Raw genomic sequence first — 6001 nt, 5'->3', positions numbered from 1 at the left:
ACAAGACAAATATCACACTATTCACAACCTTCAGGAAGGAGGGGTTAGGATAAGTGATCATTCTATTCCCTTACCTGATTTGAGTCTAGATTGTCCCTTCCTGTTCAAACCCCACAGGAAAGGGCTGAGGAGGGAGATGAACTTTGCAAGGATCTCCTTACAGTGTTATCCCCAGATCATTCCCTGGGACCTGGCAGGGATTATTATTAAATTATTTGTATTCCAGTAGCAATTAGGGGCCCTAGCCAGGATCAAGACTAGTGCTCCCTCTAATTTCTCCCATCAATGTGCAGAATTAATTTTTTGTTATGTATCAGAGGGGTAGCTGTGTTAATCTGTATCCTCCAAAACAATGAGAAGTCCAGTGGCACCTTACAGACTAACAGATTTATTGGAGCAAAAGTTTTCATGGGCATGGAGTGGAAATTCCAGAGGCAGATATAAATATACAGGCACATGAAAAGAAGGGAGTACCAATCAAGAGGAAGGCCAGAGCAATTATCGACCCATTGTTTTTGGTTTGCTAAGTAATTGCTTATATTGAATTCAGTCTTACAAGGCCATTGTGCTTGGAGCTCCCACTGAGTTCAATGGAAGATATGAAAACACATGCACCCTGGGGAACTGGGCCAATGGATACGTCCAAACTGAAAAACAGGGGAGGTACAATTACTTTGTCTGAGAAAAATCAGCTATTGTCCCAGGAAATGCCAAACCACCACGGAGATTTATGCTGTTGACAGCTGAGATTTACACAGACCTTATTATTGATGCCTTAAGCTAAAGTAATTTATTCGCCTTCTTTAATTAATTATTAATTTTTATTATTATGGGAGGTTAAGGAGAAAGGGCTTTGGTTCTGGATTCTGCTGCCTGGCTTTCACAAAGATAAATCAGGTGTCTCTCTGACTAGCAGAGAGTGTCCAAAATGGAGTAGAATCACACTATTAGGAAGGGGAGGCCTATTTTAGCACCTGAAACTGTGAGGAATCCCTTCAGGGGACAAGAGGGAGGAAACCTGAGGCAGAGGCACGATCAGTGGATCTGAAAGGAAAACTCCCCTAATAGTTGGGTCACTTTTAGAGTTACTCTCCCAAACAGAACAAAAAAACAGTCCTGTAGCACTTTAAAGACTAACAAAATAATGTCCTAGGTGATGAGCTTTCATGGGAGACACTCACTTCTGAACTGGAAATCCTGACGAAAGTAAACTGGCACAATGAATTCCGGGATCTGAAGAAGTGGATTCGTCCCATGAAAGTTCATCACCTAATAAACTATTTTGTTAGTCTTTAAAGTGCTACAGGACTGCTTTTTTGTTTTGTGAAGATACAGGCTAACATGGCTGCCTCTCTGTGACTATTCTTCCAAACACAGAGTCTATTTAGAGCTTGTCTTCACCAAAAATCCTAGCCATGGCAGAACAAGACCTTAAAGGCTCAAACTAATCCATGTCATGCTAATATGGCTTTGCAGTTGGTATAAATGAGGGCAAGTTGTGGCCACTATTATACTGGTTAACTCCCTTCAAAATCATGTTCTACTATAAAAGACTGTCTTCTTGTACCTCCTCCTGGCATTGATTCTAGGTACAAAGCCCTGCTGAGGGTAACTGTAAGCTACCTTTGCTCCCTCTAACATCTGAAAAAACGTAGATGACTCTCCCAGTAAAATGCAGAACAGCCACAAGAAGCTGCACTCTGGCCACACGTCCGCTTGCCCGCTAGACACACACCTGGGTTAGAGACTACATAGGAGGACAGCATCACGCTGCTCTTCCTTAGGGGTACTCCACAGCAGAGATATATGTGTGGAATTTAGCCTCTTCCTGCCATCAGAATGGTACAAAGAAATCAGAACATGTCCCAGGAGAAGCATCCCTGCGTCAGGTCTGAAGGGATGATTATAACTGCCACCTTTCCAATGGTATTTCCCCACATGAAACATTTACTTGGCTCAGAGAACCCAAATATGGCTTGTGTAAGCTGCTGCCTGGTTGTATCCATGGGACAGTTTTGCCCTGTCATACTCATTCTTTCCTGCTACACAATATTCCAGGATTAGGGACTCTCTCAAGTTGGGGAAATGTAGCCCTCTTTTCTTTCTTTGGCTCTGAACTTGACTTTTGAGATTCTAGATACTTCTGCACAGAAGCCGGAGTTTCTCAGACACAAAGATTCTAGCCTACTTCAGCTTCTCAGTATAACCTTCCCCGTTATGACATGCTTTAAAATTAGCCTCAGCCTTCACCAAAAAGGGAGGTCAATTTTGGATTTGTAGAACAATTCTATTCTACTAATATCAGAAGTTAGAAGAAAAGAAAAAGTTCCACACTAAATCATTCCTATGGGACATGACTACAATTACTGAATTTGGAGACACTCTCTGCTTGTGTTCCAGGTGAAACTACTTTTGTGCCTACACATCTTTGTTTCTCCTTAATTTCATGTTGTTTGCTCTTTGAATAGGCCTGGAACAAAGCCCCAAATTCATACATCTCATGGAGAAATTCACAACAGTGCTGATATATTGACTCCCTTTTAGTTTTGATTTGAACCCAGGCAAAACCCACTGAAATGAATTTTGTCTTAGGTTTGCTTCTGAGTTTTCACAAGCTAAAACAGAAAGAAGGGGAAAACATTACCATGACCTCCTGCAATATGAAACCAGTGTATTTCCCACAGCTCAGCTTTGCTGGCAACATATCTGATCATTGTTCTTTCAACAGTCAGCTTTAAACTCTGACAATTGGGGAGCAGTCAAAGCCAGGATGTCAGTCTTCAGCTTAAATTTCTCACCATTATTGTGTTGAGTGCGTCTGAGTGTATAGATATCTGTTCGGTAGATGTGCTCCTCAGGAAATATATTCCAGCACCAAGCATTCATTAAGGGCCAAATCATGGTCCCTTTGTAGTTAATGGGCATTTAGCCATCAACTTGAAAAGATTCAGGATTTGGTTCTTAGCTAGTCTTCCCTACAGTGCTATATCAAAATAATCCGCGCCTTTGACAACACTCTCTCAAACCTCGTGTCATCAATTTAATTATTCAGATTTCTCTGAAACAGATATGTAATTGTAGTTTGTTTTTGTATAAATCTCTGTCTTGGATTAAATATTCATGCTGTATATACAATGAATTGAAAAAAGCAGACTATGTCTAACTCTAATAAAAATTTGATCAGATTCTGACAGTATCAGCTTACAGTAAACAAAGAGTGGTGCTACCCAGCAAGTCAGTTTGCTGCTACTCAGTGACGAGGCTAGGACACTTCACAGAGGCCTCTGTCCCAAGCAGGTCAGTTCCCTTTTAGACTCAAGGGAGTTTATATCCTGATTTTTAATGTTTGTGTCACTTACTTTTGGGCAGAGTACAGATGGACAAGGAGACATCCAATGGTGAACACAGCTTAAAACAAATTGAACTAGCTGAGATACCAGCCAAATATCAAATCTAGATAAATGGAGAGAAATGTATAGTTGCCATGGGTAAGATTTTTATTCTGCTTGGTTCTCACATATTCTTGCAACCAGATAGTCTTTTATTAGGGGTATGACAATTTTTAATGTTTCACTCCTACATCTGCACTCTCAAATATGTTTTTAAAATGCAAGTTTAATTGGTTATAAGCTTTATTTCCCCACTAATCAAGGAAAATTATATTAAGCTAATACAGTGTTTAAAAGTATTCAATTATGTTTTATTTTCACTTGAAGGTTAGAAATCAATAATACAATTCACCAGGTAACTGGTTTTCTCAAAGGTAACATTTTTATATGTCTGCTCTTTTTTTTGTGATTGCTTCACTAGACAATTGAATTTAAGAGATTACTCATGGAACATGTAGCACATCAGATGCTTGTACAGTATGCTCTAAATAAAGTGATCACACTGTAAAAAAGACAGTTGTCTTGATTTCTTTCTATATTTTTTTTTTCCTTTTAGAATCAAGCTTTTCATATACTTGAAAGAGAAATGTTCATAATCGGGGTCAACAACAGAAGAATCTATGATAATAAACTTTTTTGTCCAAAAGCCAAGACTTTTCTTGGCTAAATTTAAAACACAGGAAGGAAGATATGGTGTTCAGAAATACAAAATATATGTATTTGGAACCATTACCCAGCCTCTCCAAATCGTAAATTACACAATGTCACAGATTAGTCAGCGATTCTATATTTTTGCACTATAGTCATTAGAATATGCTGAAGTTATTGGCACCCATTGATAAAAAATGCAAGTCAAACATACATATAAACTGCATATTAAGCAATTTAAAACAAACTAATATGTACATATATCTCTTTCAACCTCATTAGCATTTTGGATAATATAATGATTCATAGCTATGAAACCAATATATGACCTTAAATATCATGCATGTTTACCATCATCTAACTTGGAATGAAAGGCATCACCCTTACTGATGTCTGTTCTAAATGGCTTCCTGAACAAATTTGTTTTACAGCAGAAATAGATCTAGAACTTTTTAATTGTTGTCTTTGTTATCGTTCATGCCCTAATAGGTGGCAGTGAAATAATTTAAACTCATTAGAAATCCCATTCAAAGATAAATGTATAAAACAGAAGATCAAATAAAAATACATATTATATAAATAACATTTTGTAGGTGGGAGGATTGAAAAAACTTTCAAAATGCCTATGCGACAGCTTTGTCTTTTTGTTTGCAATAAAGCTACTCTTCCAGTAAGTGCCTATGATTCAGATAATTAATTCACGAGATAGAATGAGATCTTCTCCTGTCTCTGGTAATCCAGACAGCTAGGAAAACAGATCTCTTCTTCAAGGGTGAACAGCCACTGGGTAACTTCTCCTGTAACTGCTTTCATTACACTAGCAAAATATGGACATCCATCCAAAAGTGCAGCACTTCAAAAGACAAGTAAATTCAAAATTAAGTTATACTGAAGTATTGGAGAAATAGGTAAAGAAAAACCAAAGAGTAAGTAGAGAAGTATTTGTTTTATTCTTTTCGCAACCCAAAGATAGAAATGCCCTACCTTGTTGGGAATTTGAGTCTTGAAAGTGTGTGTGTGTTTGTGTTAAATTCTAGGAATTATTTATGTGGCTGAAACAGCTGTTAGAAAGATAGCTATACAATTATTACAAAACCAGCACCATTAAACTGTGTTGTACAATTACATGTGAGTCTGTGTCTTGAAATATATTGCTATATTATGTACAACCTAGAACAGAAACGAACTGTTCATTTTATGGTTTCCTTTTAGCTATCTGGAATTAAAGGACAAAGAAAATTTATTCTTAACCTTTTCCCACTTTTTAAATAACTTTAATTTCATCTTGTCCATGCTGTGATGAAAAAAGAATGTGGCAAGGGGGAGATAAATTAGCACAACCAAGCATAGAAACAAACTAGATTCTAACTGCTGTCGCTAAAAGAACATACAAGTCTTGTTCGTTTCTCTCTTTAGAAATACCAAGACGATTGCAGATCTGATTGTGACAGAAAAGATGGAACTTGGGCACCTCAGTTTAGATGTTCCAAAACGCAGGGAGAGTTTCTATCCAATATCCCATACCCAATCCTCAAACCGCTAATGGTCTCTTCAAACCTGGGTAGCCTGCCTATCTCCCAAGAAACAGCAATGGTAAGCATATTGCTTTAACTAAGCATGAGCTGTAATTAAACCTCACCAAAACAAACACACCTGGGATCCTCATCTAGTGTTATATTAGGGTTAGATTATTATTATATTCCAGGCTGCAGTGTTTTGGAATGGATAAAAGGAGGATATAATAAAGAACACAGTGGCTGTGCACGCCACATAACTGATACAATAGAAATGAAGGGTCCTGTGGCACCTTATAGACTAACAGAAAAGTTTTGAGCAATGCCCCTTTGCTATATACATCAGACAAACTGGACAGTCTCTACGTAAAAGAATAAACGCACACAAATCAGATGTCAGAAATGGCAATATACAAAGACCCGTAGGAGAGCACTTCAATCTCCCAGGCC

This window comes from Carettochelys insculpta, chromosome 10 (assembly GCF_033958435.1).
Source record: "Carettochelys insculpta isolate YL-2023 chromosome 10, ASM3395843v1, whole genome shotgun sequence".
NCBI classification, from domain to species: Eukaryota; Metazoa; Chordata; order Testudines; family Carettochelyidae; genus Carettochelys; species Carettochelys insculpta.
This window is presented reverse-complemented; position numbering follows the sequence as displayed.